This window comes from Oncorhynchus nerka, linkage group LG10, assembly GCF_034236695.1.
Source record: "Oncorhynchus nerka isolate Pitt River linkage group LG10, Oner_Uvic_2.0, whole genome shotgun sequence".
Taxonomy (NCBI): domain Eukaryota; kingdom Metazoa; phylum Chordata; class Actinopteri; order Salmoniformes; family Salmonidae; genus Oncorhynchus; species Oncorhynchus nerka.
Window position 1 is genome coordinate 69,790,767 of NC_088405.1, and position 16,823 is coordinate 69,807,589.

The following is a 16,823-nucleotide window of genomic DNA, read 5'->3' on the forward strand; positions in this document are numbered from 1 at the left end:
GTGAGCCATGACCAGCCTTTCAAAGCATTTCATGGCTACCGACTATGGTCTGCTTGAAACATGTAGGTATTACAGACTCAGTCAGGGAGAGGTTGAAAATGTAATTGAAGGCCTCCCGGGTGGCGCAGTGGTCTAGGGCACTGCATCGCAGCGCTAGCTTTGCCACCAGAGACACAATTGGCCTAGCGTCGTCCGGGTTAGGGAGGGTTTGGCCGGAGGGATATTCTTGTCTCATCGCGCACTAGCGACTCCTGTGGTGGGCCGGGCGCAGTGCACGCTAACCAGATCGCCAGGTGCACGGAAGCAGTGCGGTTGGGTTGTGTTTCGGAGGACGCATGGCTTTCGACCTTCGTCTCTCCCGAGCCCGTACGGGAGTTGTGGCGATAAGACAAGATAGTAACTACCAACAATTGGATACCACGAAAAGGGGGTAAAATGACAAATTATATATTTTTTAAATGTCAGTGAAGACACTTGACAGTTGGTCTGCGCATGCTTTGAGTACACATCCTGGTAATCCGTCTGGCCCAGCAGCTTTATGAATGTTGACCTGTTTAAAGGTTTTGTTCACATCGGCTACCGAGAGCGTTATCACACAGTCATCCAAAACATCTAGTGAAAAACACTTCAAATGCTACACTTCTGGTATCAAATGACTGATCTGCACAAAATTTGATATGGCATCAACGGACAAAGATTAAAACACGTTATTTTCCAGACAAGTACCTAAAACATAATGGCAGCTATTTACCACTAAACATTCACTGGGGAGTGTTCTGGCACAAATACACATACAGTGCATTTATAAAGTATTCAGACCCCTTGACTTTTTCCACATTTTGTTACGTTACTGTCTAATTCTAAAAATGATAAAATAGTTTTACAATCTACACGCAGTAAGCCATAATGACAAAGCAAAAACAGTTTTATAAATTTTTTTGCACCTTTTATTTAAAATATGAATTATATTTACCTAGGTATTCAGACCCTTTACTCAGTACTTTGTTGAAGTATTCTTGGGTATGACGCTACAAGCTTGGCACCTTTTATTTGGGGAGTTTCTCCCATTTTTCTCTGCAGATCCTCTCAAGCTCTGTCAGGATAGAAGGGGAGCATTGCTGCACAGCTATTTTCAGGTCTCCAGAAATGTTAGATCGGGTTCAAATCCGGGCTGAGGGTCGTTGTCCTGTTGGAAGGTGAACCTTCGCCCCAGTCTGAGGTCCTGAGTGCTCTGGAACAGGTTTTCATCAAGTATCTCTCTGTACTTTGCTTCATTCATCTTTCCCTCGATCCTGACTAGTCTCCCAGTCCATGCCGCTGAAAAACATCCCCACGGCCTAATGCTGCCACCACCATTTATTTTTATTAGATTTTCTTCACCTTTATTTAACCAGTTGGCCAGTTGAGAACAAGTTCTCATTTACAACTGCGACCTGGCCAAGATAAAGCAAAGCAGTGCGACACAAACAACAATACAGAGTTACACATGGAATAAACAAACATACAGTCAACAACACAATCGAAAAATAGGTATACAGTGTAGAGGTCGACCGATTATGATTTTTCAATGCCGATACCGATTATTGGAGGACCAAAAAAGCTGATACCGATTAATCAGGCGATTTATAAATAAATAACAATTTAAATGTATTTGTAATAATGACAATTACAACAATCCTGAATTAACACTTATTTTAACTTAATATAATACATCAATAAAATCAATTTAGCCTCAAGTAGATAATGAAACATGTTCAATTTGGTTTAAATAATGCAAAAACAAAGTGTTGGAGGAGAACGTAAAAGTGCAATATGTGCTATGTAAGAAAGCTAATGTTTCAGTTCCTTGCTCAGAACATGAGAACATATGAAAGCTGGTGGTTCCTTTTAACATGAGTCTTCAATATTCCCAGGTAAGAAGTTTTAGGTTGTAGTTATTATAGGACTATTTCCCTCTATACCATTTGTATTTCATTAACCTTTGACTATTGGATGTTCTTATAGGCACTTTAGTTTTGCCAGTGTAACAATATAGCTTCCGTCCCTCTCCTCGCTCCTCCCTGGGCTCGAACCAGCAACACAACGACAACAGCCACCACATCGAAGCAGCGTTACCCATGCAGAGCAAGGGAAACAACCACCCCAAGACTCAGAACGAGTGAAGTTTGAAACGCTATTAGCGCATGCTAACTAGCCAGCCATTTCACTTGGTCACACCAGCCTCATCTCGGGAGTTGATAGGTTTGAAGTCATAAACAGCGCAATGCTTGACGCACAACGAAGAGCTGCTGGCAAAACGCAGCGCCTTCTTCTGCCTACCACCGCTCAGTCAGATACTTAGATACTTGTATGCTCCGTCAGATTATATGCAACACAGGACACGCTAGATAATATCTAGTAATATCATCAACCATGTGTAGTTAACTAGTGATTATGATTGATTATTTTTTATAAGATAAGTTTATTGCTAACTAGCAACTTACCTTGGCTTACTGCATTTGCGTAACAGGCAGTCTCCTTGTGGAGTGCAACGAGAGAGAGGCAGGTCGTTATTGCGTTGGACCCGTTAACTGTAAGGTTGCAAGATTGGATCCCCCGAGCTGACAAGGCAGTTAACCCACCGTTCCCAGGCCGTCATTGACAATAAGAATGTGTTCTTAACTGACTTGCCTAGTTAAATAAAGGTGTAAAAAAAAATGTTGACAAATCGCCGCACAAAAATACAGATTTCCGATTGTTATGAAAACTTGAAATCAGCCCTAATTAATCGGTCATTCCGATTAATCGGTCGACCTCTAATACAGTGTGTGCAAATGAAGTAAGGAGGTAAGGCAATAAATAGGCCAATAGTGGCGAAGTAATTACAATTTAGCAATTTACACTGGAGTGATATATGTGCAGATGAGGATGTGCAAGTAGAAATACTGGTGTGCAAAAGAGCAGAAAAACAGAAACATATGGGGATGAGGTAGGTAGTTGGTTGGATGGGCTATTTACTAATTGGCTGTGTACAGCTGCAGCGATCGGTAAGCTGCTCTGACAGCTGACGCTTAAAGTTAGTGAGGGTGATAAGTCTCCAACTTCAGTGATTTTTGCAATTTGTTCCAGTCATTGGCAGCAGAGAACTGGAAGGAAAGGCGGCCAAAGCAGGTGTTGGGGATGACCAGTGAAATATACCTGCTATAGCGCGTGCTATGAGTGGGTGTTGCTATGGTGACCAGTGAGCTGAGATAAGGAGGAGCTATACCTAGCAAAGATTTATAGATGACCGGGAGCCAGTGCGTTTGGCGACGAATATGTAGCGAGGACCAGCCAACGAGAGCATACAGGTTGCAGTGGTGGGTAGTATATGGGGCTTTGGTGACAAAATGGATGGCACTGTGATAGACTGCATCTAATTTGCTGAGTAGAGTGTTGGAGGCTAATTTGTAAATAACATCACCAAAGTCAAGGATCTGTAGGATAGTCAGTTTTACGAGGATAAGTTTGGCAGCATGAGTGAAGAAGGCTTTGTTGTGAAAACGAGAAGCCGATTCTAGATTTAACTTTGGATTGGAGATTCTTAATGTGAGTCTAGAAGGAGAGTTTACAGTCTAGCCAGACACCTAGGTATTTATAGTTGTCCACATATTCTAAGTCAGAACCATCCAGAGTAGTGATGCTAGTCAGGCGGGTGCGGCCAGCGATCGGTTGAAGAGCATACATTTCATTTTACTAGCGTTTAAGAGCAGTTGGAGGCCACGGAAGGAGTGTTGGAGGTTTATTAACACAGTGTCCAAAGAAGGGACAGATGTGTACAGAATGGTGTCGTCTGCGAAGAGGTGGATCAATGAGTCACCTGCAGCAAGAGCAACATCATTGAAAAAAAAAGAGTCGGCCCAAGAATTGAACCCTGTGGCACCCCCATAGAGACTGCCAGAGGTCCGGACAACAGACCCTCCGATTTGACACACTGTACTCTATCTGAGAAGTAGTTAGTGAACCAGGCGAGGCAGTCATTTGAGAAACCAAGGCTGTTGAGCCTGCCGATTTTAAGAATGCGGTGATTGACAGAGTCGAAAGACTTGGCAAGGTCGATGAAGACGGCTGCACAGTACTGTCTTTTATCGATGGTGGTTATATCGTTTAGGACCTTGAGCGTGGCTGAGGTGCACCTGTGACCAGCTCGGAAACCAGATTGCGTAGCGGAGAAGTTATTGTGGGATTCAAAATGGTCTGTGATCTGTTGTTCACTTGGCTTGCGAAGACATTAGAAAGGCAGGGAAGGATGGATATAGGATATATATATGGATATCTGTAACCGTTTGGGTCTATTGCTACAGTCCCTGCGGTTTGCTTCACCGTAGGGATGGTGCCAGGTTTCCTCCACATGTCACGCTTGGCATTCTGGCCAAAGAGTTCAATCTTTGTTTCATCAGATCAGAGAATCTTGTTTCTCATGGTCTGAGTCCTTTAGGTAGCTTTTGACAAACTCCAAGCGGGCTGGGATGTGCCTGTTACTGAGGAGTGGCTTCCATCTGGCCAATACCATAATGGCTTGATTTTTGGAGTGCTGTGGAGATGGTTGTCCTTCTGGAAGGTTCTCCCATCTCCACAGAGGAACTCTGGAGCTTTGTCAGAGTGACTATTGGGTTCTTGGTCGCCTCCCTGACCAAGGCCCTCTTCCCCGATTGCTCAGTTTAGCCGGGCGGCAAGCTCTAGGAAGAGTCTTGGTGATTCCAAACCCCTTCTATTTAAGAATGATGGAGGCCACTGTTTTCTTGGACCTTCAACGTTGCAGACATTTTTTGGTACACTTCTCCAGATCTGTGCCTTGACACAATCCTGTCTTGGTGCTCTACGGACAATTCCTTTCAATCTCATGGCTTGTTTTTTTCTCTGACATGCACTGTCAACTGTGGGACCTTATATAGACAGGTTGAGGGCTGTTGCGGTGACCATACTACCGCCACACTGGCGGTCGGTCACGAGTCATGAAGGCAAGTCAAATTCCACGTGACCACTTAGACACAATAATTAGGCTTCTCCAAGCTCTGATGCTGTTGTTGGTCAATTGTAGCCTGCCAAACTTGCTTACTACCTGGTACTCAGCACTATATTGTCCCTCTCACTCTGACATCAGTGCAAATGTAATCGAACATCTAATCAAACACTTCATGAGAGCCCATGTACTCATGTTGTACAACATTTCTTTAGGCTATGCACTTGCATGAGAAAACAGAGTGATGGCCTCTATTAAAAAAAGAAGGTCCCATAGGCTAGGCCTAATATATACAGTGGGGCAGAAAAGTATTTAGTCAGCCACCAATTGTGCAAGTTCTCCCACTTAAAAAGATGAGAGGCCTGTAATTTGCATCATAGGTACACTTCAACTATGACAGACAAAATGAGAAAAAAATCCAGAAAATCACATTGTAGGATTTTTAATGAATTTATTTGCAAATTATGGTGGAAAATAAGTATTTGGTCACCTACAAACAAGCAAGATTTCTGGCTCTCACAGACCTGTAACTTCTTTAAGAGGCTCCTCTGTCCTCCACTCGTTACCTGTATTAATGGCACCTGTTTGAACTTGTTATCAGTATAAAAGACACCTGTCCACAACCTCAAACAGTCACACTCCAAACTCCACTATGGCCAAGACCAAAGACCTGTCAAAGGACACAAGAAACAAAATTGTAGACCTGTACCAGGCTGGGAAGACTGAATCTGCAATAGGTAAGCAGCTTGGTTTGAAGAAATCAACTGTGGGAGCAATTATTAGGAAATGGAAGACATACAAGACCACTGATAATCTCCCTCGATCTGGGGCTCCACGCAAGATCTCACCCCGTGGGGTCAAAATTATCACAAGAACGGTGAGCAAAAATCCCAGAACCACACGGGGGGACCTAGCGAATGACCTGCAGAGAGCTGGGACCAAAGTAACAAAGCCTACCATCAGTAACACACTTAGCCACCAGGGACTCAAATCCTGCAGTGCCAAACGTGTCCCCCTGCTTAAGCCAGTACATGTCCAGGCCCATCTGAAGTTTGCTAGAGAGCATTTGGATGATCCAGAAGAAGATTGGGAGAATGTCATATGGTCAGATGAAACCAAAATATAACTTTTTGGTCAAATCTCAACTCGTCGTGTTTGGAGGACAAAGAATGCTGAGTTGCATCCAAAGAACACCATACCTACTGTGAAGCATGGGGGTGGAAACATCATGCTTTGAGGCTGTATTTCTGCAAAGGGACCAGGACGACTGATCCGTGTAAAGGAAAGAATGAATGGGGCCATGTATCGTGAGATTTTGAGTGAAAACCTCCTTCCATCAGCAAGGGCATTGAAGATGAAACGTGGCTGGGTCTTTCAGCATGACAATGATCACAAACACACCGCCCGTGCAACGAAGGAGTGGCTTCATAAGAAGCATTTCAAGGTCCTGCAGTGGCCTAGCCAGTCTCCAGATCTCAACCCCATAGAAAATCTTTGGAGGGAGTGGAAAGTCTGTGTTGCTCAGCAACAGCCCCAAAACATCACTGCTCTAGAGGAGATCTGCATGGAGGAATGGGCCAAAATACCAGCAACAGTGTGTGAAAACCTTGTGAAGACTTACAGAAAGCGTTTGACCTCTGTCATTGCCAACAAAGGGTATATAACAAAGTATTGAGATAAACTTTTGTTATTGACCAAATACTTATTTTCCACCATAATTTGCAAATAAATTCATTAAAAATCCTACAATGTGATTTTCTGGATTTTTTTTCTTCTCATTTTGTCTGTCATAGTTGAAGTGTACCTATGATGAAAATTACAGGCCTCTCATCTTTTTAAGTGGGAGAACTTGCACAATTGGTGGCTGACTAAATACTTTTTTGCCCCACTGTATTTATTTATCTACTTTCCTAATATTAAGCACATTGCTTATCTTTACAACAGAAGTATAGCCTACCTGGCTGGCATGAAAATGAACAGTCAGGTAGGGCAAACCTATCACTTGTGAATGATGCCCAGCATAAGGCAAGAAACAATGCCTCTTTTTGTGACTTTTTAGAATCATAGTAGCACACCTCATGTAGCCTAGCCCATAAACCGCTAAAGTGGCCAAATAGCTTGTTAAAATTAAGCACATTAATCTGCTTTACAAGGGGTGTAGAGCGTAACTGGCATACATAAGCAGCGAGTGAGTTTCAAGTTTGGGGAAGATCATTTTCACCATGAAAATCCACCTTTTTATAATAAAAGCATTACTTGCATAAGCGCATTTGCTGTCACCTTTTGATAATTGTGTTTTCCCACTAATGGAACATTTGCGCTTATAGCCTACTGCCATGTGTGCATTGCTGCGCTTATAATGTGAAGAAATAGCCTAATAGTTTAAATGTTTTGCTTAAAATGTTGATCATCTGTTTTGTCAGCCAAGTTTTTTTTAATGCTAGTGGTTGTATTAATTTGGGATCTATCCTATCCCCTACTGTCCCAGACTGTTTAGAATATTAATTTCTTGCACAGAATAAGACAACTGTTGTACTATGGGGTACATAAGAAAAGCTAGTGCTTTTCTGTTCGTTTGGCCTACTCATTTTTTTGGCTGACAAAGTAAATGTGGACAGTGCTTCCAATATCTTCACTATGCACCTCGGATTTGGATAAGGACACACAGTCACTTGTAGCCTGTGAGAAAGACCTGATCACAGGCACGCAGGACTCAGGAAGAAGGGCACAACGCTGCCACTGGCCGCAGAAGGCATGGATTTTTAAGGATGCATTACGGCCACAAAGGGGATGCCGCCCTCTAGGCATTATCAAGTGCTTGTCAAATTGTGAATGCGAGACTGATGATGTTTGTACAGCCTGTGCAAAAAAACAAAGCGGAGCTCATTCCTTTCAAGCAACTTTTTCGCATCATGCAGCCTTACAATGTATAAAACATCGACAACGTTTGTAGAACAACTAAAGTTTAATTAATAACTCTAAATGAAGCATATAGGAGTACCTATTTCTTTGTTAACTGCTCTACACAGAATAGCCACGTGCGCACTCCCTCAAATCGTTTGGAGAAAATATCCCTTCTATTTCTATTATTCAGCTTAGTTTAATTGTATTCTTCATACTATAAAATATTACTACGGAATTCTAAGCAAATATTGGCTGCTAAATGAACTAGTGTAGCCCACAGCCATTTGGCATGGCAAGATCAGGACCTAACATAATGACAAAAAAAGAGTATGTTATTCTGTTCTTCTGAAATATTCTGAGGGTTTTAAAATTTTATTTAATCCATTTTAGAACAAGGCTGTAACGTAACATTTTCTGGTTTTTGAAGCAATAAAACTGGCCTTGTTTAGACTTTTTTTTACTAGGCAAGATCAGTTAAGAACAAATTCTTATTTTCAATGACGGCCTAGGAACAGTGGGTTAACTGCCTGTTCAGGGGCAGAACGACAGATTTGTACCTTGTCAGCTCGGGGGTTTGAACTTGCAACCTTGCGGTTACTAGTCCAACGCTCTAACCACTAGGCTACCCTGTCGCCCCAAAGTTTATTAGTTGAGTATCTGTAGCGTCAGCATTTGTTGGTTTGTTTACAGGCTCAAAATGGCCAGAAACAAATAACTTTTTTCTGAAACTCGTCAGTCTATCCTTGTTCTGAGAAATGAAGGCTATTCCATGCGAGAAATTGCCAAGAAACTGAAGATCTCGTACAACGCTGTGTACTACTCCCTTCACAGAACAGTGCAAACTGGCACTAACCAGAATAGAAAGAGGAGTGGGAGGCCCCGGTGCACAACTGAGCAAGAGGATAAGTACATTAGTGTTGAGTTCGAGAAACAGAGGCCTCACAAGTCCTCAACTGGCAGCTTCATTAATTAGTACCTGCAAAACACCAGTCTCAACATCAGCAGTGAGGAGGTGACTCCGGGATGCTGGCCATCTAGGCAGAGTTGCAAAGAAAAAGCCATATCTCAGACTGGACAATAAAAAGAAAATATTAAGATGGGCAAAAGAACACAGACACTGGACAGAGCAACTCTGCCTAGAATGCCAGCATCCCGGAGTCGCCTCTTCACTGTTGAGACTGGTGTTTTGCGGGTACTATTTACCTTGTCACAACCGAACTGATTTGATCAAACACATTAAGAAGGAAAGAAATTCCACAAATGAACTTTTAGAAGGCACACCTGTTAATGGAAATGCATTCCAGGTGACTACCTCATGAAGCTGGTTGAGAGTGTGCAAAGCTGTCATCAAGACAAAGGGTGGCTACTTCGAAGAATATTAAATATATTTTGTTTTGGTTAGTATATGATTGCATATGTGTTATTTCATAGTGTTGTCTTCAATATTATTCTACAATGTAGAATAATAAAAATATAGAAAAACCCTTGAATGAGTAGGTGTGTCCAAACTTTTGACTACTGGAGTGTGTACAGTTGAAGTCAGAAGTTTACATGCACTTAGGTTGGAGGCATTAAAACTCGTTTTTCAACCACTCCACAAATTTCTTAACAAACTATAGTTTTGGCAAGTTGGTTAGGAACATCTACTTTGTGCATGACACAATACATCTTTCCAACAATTGTTTACAGACAGATTATTTCCCTTATAATTCACTGTATTACAATTCCAATGGGTCAGAGGTTTACATAAACTAAGTTGACTGTGCCTTTAAACAGCTTGGAAAATTCCAGAAAATGATGCCATGGCTTTAGAAGCTTCTGCTAGGCTAATTGACATCATTTGAGTCATGTTACCAAACATGATAATTATAGGCCTGGATTACGATAGGCAGCTAATTGTTAAATTACACTTTCCACCCTTGCGTTACCTTGGAAGGTCACTGTCTCTGCGCTCGTCGCCTGTGAGTGAGACAACGGCAGCTAGCCAATGGGAGCGTAGTAGAACGCCCTTCTGAATAACGGGCCGTGGTTTTGGTTTAATTGTGTTGGGAAAAAGAAAGGCGCATGTTGGCCAGTGACACAAAATCCCAGGCTGTAACGCAACAAAATGTAGAAAAAGTCAAGGGGTGTGAATACTTTCTGAAGGCACTGAAGTTCAGCAAAACGTCTAAAAATCAGGCATTAGCAAAAATATTATTTAGACATGTCTAAAATAAAAAATATTATTTAAAAATATTATCATATGATGCATACATATCCTAAGTGAAGCATACTGTTCCATTCTCTAATTTGATCTTCTATCTATCGCTCTCTTGTCAGACAGTGCTCTGCCTCTCTTCTAAACAGTCAGTCAGTTTAGAAGGTGGCTGGCTGGCCCCTCGTTCTCATCAGACCTTAATGCCCGCTGAATAGGACAGCTGTGTTGACAGTCTCTGTGCAGGGCCCCAGTGCATCATGGGGCATGGCCTTTGTGATCAGCCCTGATCTGAGCATGCTCCACTGCCGCTCCACTTGCACTGGCGTGACCTCTGTTCACCCTGTCCACTCCCTGCACAACATGAGAGGGAGAGAACTTGTCGGTCGCCGCATTGGCATGGAACAGACTGTACTGAAGTCTTCCCTCTGGCTGACTACAGCAGCAACTTCATAGATGCATCCCAAATGGCACCCTATTCCAAATATAGTGCACTAAATTTGACAAGATGCCTATGGTCATTGGTGCACTATATATGGAATGGGGAGCCTTTTGAGATGCATCCCACCTCACTACTTTATAACTTCTGCAGATGTGACTAACTTCAGTGGCCCCATCACAGCCTCATTTGGACCTGAGCGTCTCTCCATAAATTCAAATACGTCATGTGTTTATGTTGATCTTTCCACTGCACCAAGTAGATACAGTATTTGCTAAGGAAGATGACCCGGATAGTTCAGTAGGATATAAGTGTCCTAGCCAACTTGTTGTTCTGGTATCCAGTAAGAGTAAAGAGAGTGCAGGGGGGTTGTGCCGCTTGTGCAGTCATTCTGTTACCAAACTTTGCTCTTTTAAGTTAGTGTTTTTGTCAAATGTTCTGTGGAAATTGTTAAAAGTAGTCCTTGTGCGTAGTTGTATGGTTTGTTTAACTTTGCAATCATTGGTTTTTGTTTGACATACATTTTAGAGTATTAAATCTCTGTCTGTGTCATTTTCTTACCATGGAATTTCCCCAGAGTAAAGATTTTTCTGTCTGGTTGAAACCCTTCATCGTCTCAAGGGTACCCCTGGTCATTTTGTATGGGGGAAATAAAGTGACAAGGAGCTCAGCTTTTAGTAAATAATGTGTGTATGTATTGAGAAGAAGCTGTGTTTTTGCATCGTAGCTCTTATTTTTTTATTTTTTTATTTTATTTCACCTTTATTTAACCAGGTAGGCTAGTTGAGAACAAGTTCTCATTTGCAACTGCGACCTGGCCAAGATAAAGCATAGCAGTGTGAACAGATAACACAGAGTTACACATGGAGTAAACAATTAACAAGTCAATAACACAGTTGGAAAAAAAGGGGGAGTCTATATACATTGTGTGCAAAAGGCATGAGGAGGTAGGCGAATAATTACAGTTTTGCAGATTAACACTGGAGTGATAAATGATCAGATGGACATGTACAGGTAGAGATATTGGTGTGCAAGAGAGCAGAAAAGTAAATAAATAAAAACAGTATGGGGATGAGGTAGGTGAAAATGGGTGGGCTATTTACCAATAGACTATGTACAGCTGCAGCGATCGGTTAGCTGCTCAGATAGCAGATGTTTGAAGTTGGTGAGGGAGATAAAAGTCTCCAACTTCAGCGATTTTTGCAATTCGTTCCAGTCACAGGCAGCAGAGTACTGGAACGAAAGGCGGCCAAATGAGGTGTTGGCTTTAGGGATGATCAGTGAGATACAGCTGCTGGAGCGCGTGCTACGGATGGGTGTTGCCATCGTGACCAGTGAACTGAGATAAGGCGGAGCTTTACCTAGCATGGACTTGTAGATGACCTGGAGCCAGTGGGTCTGGCGACGAATATGTAGCGAGGGCCAGCCGACTAGAGCATACAAGTCGCAGTGGTGGGTGGTATAAGGTGCTTTAGTGACAAAACGGATGGCACTGTGATAAACTGCATCCAGTTTGCTGAGTAGAGTGTTGGAAGCAATTTTGTAGATGACATCGCCAAAGTCGAGGATCGGTAGGATAGTCAGTTTTACTAGGGTAAGTTTGGCGGCGTGAGTGAAGGAGGCTTTGTTGCGGAATAGAAAGCCGACACTTGATTTGATTTTCGATTGGAGATGTTTGATATGAGTCTGGAAGGAGAGTTTACAGTCTAGCCAGACACCTAGGTACTTATAGATGTCCACATATTCAAGGTCGGAACCATCCAGGGTGGTGATGCTGGTCAGGCGTGCGGGTGCAGGCAGCGAACGGTTGAAAAGCATGCATTTGGTTTTACTAGCGTTTAAGAGCAGTTGGAGGCCACGGAAGGAGTGTTGTAATGGCATTGAAGCTCGTTTGGAGGTTAGATAGCACAGTGTCCAAGGACGGGCCGGAAGTATATAGAATGGTGTCGTCTGCGTAGAGGTGGATCAGGGAATCGCCCGCAGCAAGAGCAACATCATTGATATATACAGAGAAAAGAGTCGGCCCGAAAATTGAACCCTGTGGCACCCCCATAGAGACTGCCAGAGGACCGGACAGCATGCCCTCCGATTTGACACACTGAACTCTGTCTGCAAAGTAATTGGTGAACCAGGCAAAGCAGTCATCCGAAAAACCGAGGCTACTGAGTCTGCCGATAAGAATATGGTGATTGACAGAGTCGAAAGCCTTGGCAAGGTCGATGAAGACGGCTGCACAGTACTGTCTTTTATCGATGGCGGTTATGATATCGTTTAGTACCTTGAGCGTGGCTGAGGTGCACCCGTGACCGGCTCGGAAACCAGATTGCACAGCGGAGAAGGTACGGTGGGATTCGAGATGGTCAGTGACCTGTTTGTTGACTTGGCTTTCGAAGACCTTAGATAGGCAGGGCAGGATGGATATAGGTCTGTAACAGTTTGGGTCCAGGGTGTCTCCCCCTTTGAAGAGGGGGATGACTGCGGCAGCTTTCAATCCTTGGGGATCTCAGACGATATGAAAGAGAGGTTGAACAGGCTGGTAATAGGGGTTGCGACAATGGCGGCGGATAGTTTCAGAAATAGAGGGTCCAGATTGTCAAGCCCAGCTGATTTGTACGGGTCCAGGTTTTGCAGCTCTTTCAGAACATCTGCTATCTGGATTTGGGTAAAGGAGAACCTGGAGAGGCTTGGGCGAGTAGCTGCGGGGGGGGCAGAGCTGTTGGCCGAGGTTGGAGTAGCCAGGCGGAAGGCATGGCCAGCCGTTGAGAAATGCTTGTTGAAGTTTTCGATAATCATGGATTTATCGGTGGTGACCGTGTTACCTAGCCTCAGTGCAGTGGGCAGCTGGGAGGAGGTGCTCTTGTTCTCCATGGACTTCACAGTGTCCCAGAACTTTTTGGAGTTGGAGCTACAGGATGCAAACTTCTGCCTGAAGAAGCTGGCCTTAGCTTTCCTGACTGACTGCGTGTATTGGTTCCTGACTTCCCTGAACAGTTGCATATCGCGGGGACTATTCGATGCCATTGCAGTCCGCCACAGGATGTTTTTGTGCTGGTCGAGGGCAGTCAGGTCTGGAGTGAACCAAGGGCTGTATCTGTTCTTAGTTCTGCATTTTTTGAACGGAGCATGCTTATCTAAAATGGTGAGGAAGTTACTTTTAAAGAATGACCAGGCATCCTCAACTGACGGGATGAGGTCAATGTCCTTCCAGGATACCCGGGCCAGGTCGATTAGAAAGGCCTGCTCACAGAAGTGTTTTAGGGAGCGTTTGACAGTGATGAGGGGTGGTCGTTTGACTGCGGCTCCGTAGCGGATACAGGCAATGAGGCAGTGATCGCTGAGATCCTGGTTGAAGACAGCGGAGGTGTATTTGGAGGGCCAGTTGGTCAGGATGACGTCTATGAGGGTGCCCTTGTTTACAGAGTTAGGGTTGTACCTGGTGGGTTCCTTGATGATTTGTGTGAGATTGAGGGCATCTAGCTTAGATTGTAGGACTGCCGGGGTGTTAAGCATATCCCAGTTTAGGTCACCTAACAGAACAAATTCTGAAGCTAGATGGGGGGCGATCAATTCACAAATGGTGTCCAGGGCACAGCTGGGAGCTGAGGGGGGTCGGTAGCAGGCGGCAACAGTGAGAGACTTATTTCTGGAGAGAGTAATTTTCAAAATTAGTAGTTCGAACTGTTTGGGTATGGACCTGGAAAGTATGACATTACTTTGCAGGCTATCTCTGCAGTAGACTGCAACTCCTCCCCCTTTGGCAGTTCTATCTTGACGGAAGACGTTATAGTTGGGTATGGAAATCTCAGAATTTTTGGTGGCCTTCCTGAGCCAGGATTCAGACACGGCAAGGACATCAGGGTTAGCAGAGTGAACAATATTTGCTACAGCTGTTTTTTTTAGGTTAAATACATGTAGGCCTATTAGGGTACAAATAAAACATTGTAGAAATATTCAAAGTAAAATCACAGCCTATCATCCCCTCTGTAAAAGATACCATTTAACAAAACACATTGCGTAACAGTCCATTTAGACTACACTAGACTTCCCATGGTTCCGAAGTAAATAAATTCAATATTGCAGTGATTTCTTTTGTATAAGACATTTTGTGTGCCATATAAGGTCAGTGTGCCGTGAAGGAGTCAACCATCCAGTGGTGGGTTTCAGCATTGTCTCAGCATGCCCTATAAACCTGACAGTGGGGATAGCAGCTCGAACTTGCCTGGCTGTTTCCTAGGCCTCTGGCTGACCCATTTGACCAGACTAAACAAGCCAGTGCCCTCTAGTCTTCTGGGCCAATGTTCAACCACTCCATCCAGATGCTTGCAAGCAATTAGACATCCACATGCAAAGCCGCAGGAGGGGGGCTAGGGAAGGGGGAGGTTACTTTAGGGCGTTTGGCACTGTTGCCATAGAAAAGCCAACAGTCACTCCGCATCCTGCTTGAAGAAAGGTCAGGTAGATCATCTGTCTTTTGTTAATTTTTCTTTTTTTATTCTCCTTGACCTCTTGCTTAGCTACGGTTGCCTGGGTAAAAACTGAATCTTACTTCTTTTTTTACAGGCTTGTGGAAGAACAGGAAGGTTAATTTGCATTTCAACGCAACATTTTACAACAAATAGACAATAGCTGTGAAGGGTATGTGAGGATTAAAACTGATGATGTGTTTTAGTGTTATTTGCATGCCTTGTTATTGGAGATGTGGATGTGAAGCCGAACATTATTGTTCGACATTTCACGCCTTTGCAACCAGAGGAAATGTCAAAATGTATGTCACGCTTGACTTTCTTCCACATTGTGGCTCCATGCATACTAACCTAATAACCATGTATTAATGCTTTGGACCAAAGTCCAAAACATAAGACAACATGGAACATATAACCATAATCATCATAATGATGTAGGAGTGCAGACTACTTCAAACCCACAATACTCCCCATGTTCCCCAGCCCTCTGCATCCAGCCCCCATCCCTGTGACACAGCAACCCTAAGGCCTGACCCCCATAGCACGGGCAGGCATTTGATTTGTGTCCTGATCCATCAGCCCCTCCACAGGAACAACTGTCCAGCCCCATTGTGAAGAACCAAGGGGAGGTGGGACAACCTCTTTTCACCCTCTACCCAATCAGCTCTGCCCCTCATCCTCATTGCTGTCTGTCCAGTGTCTACCCTTTCTTTCTCGACACAACTGCCCTCTTGCTCTCTCTCTCATATGGTTCCCCGAGGTTGAGCTGTGGTTGTGTTTTTTAACCAAGTACGTCCAATGTCATCATGCGTTCTATTAGCCCTGTGCATCCATTTTGCACCAGTCAAACCTCCTATTCTTGTGGTTCATATCAACATATTGCTAGCAGAGAAATGGCTAACCAGAGAGCGAGAGAGAGAGAGAAACTGTACTGCCTCCTCCTGCCTTGTTTTCATCTGAACTGCGTCGACCCGAGTGTGTCAGAATCATTCTTGATGCTCCACTGCCTCTCTCTTTTTAATGTTTGATATCTCTGGAGGGAGAGCGAGGCAGGAGAGAGGAATGAAAGACTACATGAGCGCAAGAGAGAGAATTAGTGGGAGTGAGAATGAGGGAAAGTGTGCAAGAGAGAAAGAGGGAGGGGGGAAGCTGTGAGAGTGATCAGCATTTAGCCAATGAGTGTCCCCCCATAGATAGATGGTGTGTTGAGTGATCAGGTTGTCTGATGGACAGACTTGGGTAGCTCAGGAAATTGTGAGATTCAGACCTGGGTCCAAATAGTTTTTGAAATCTTTCAAATACGATGACTGCTTGATTGATTCTGCCTTGAGATGGGTGCGTTTGCACTTTTGGGGTCTATTCCATTGGTTCCATTGTGTCAGGCAGGGGGCCCATGCATCCCAAAAATCTGAATGTGCATTATGTATGTAAGGAAGGAGGGGTGGTGGTCAGAAATATGGGTTAGGCCTCCCATCTGCAAATTGGAGAATTTTAGCAATTTTCTGACACCTGAAACAGCTTTTTCCTGCAATCTGAGCCATAATCATAATGCTTAATTCTATGTAAGATTTCTTTTTTTTTAAGAAACAAAATATGCTTCTCTGTAAAAATCTGGATTAGAGATTGAAAGGAATGTGAGTCTTATTCAGTACATTTAGTAATTGCTTGCTTCTCTAAAGTCTACCAATCTTGCCACTTGTCATCTCACACCAAACTGTGCATGTACAGACCATCAAATCAAAGGCACTCCTTCAATATAAAGTTGTTGTTTTTTACAAAAATGAAAATATGTCAGTTTGTCACTCACGTGGTTGGAGTAATATGTTCAACTACTTACTACAA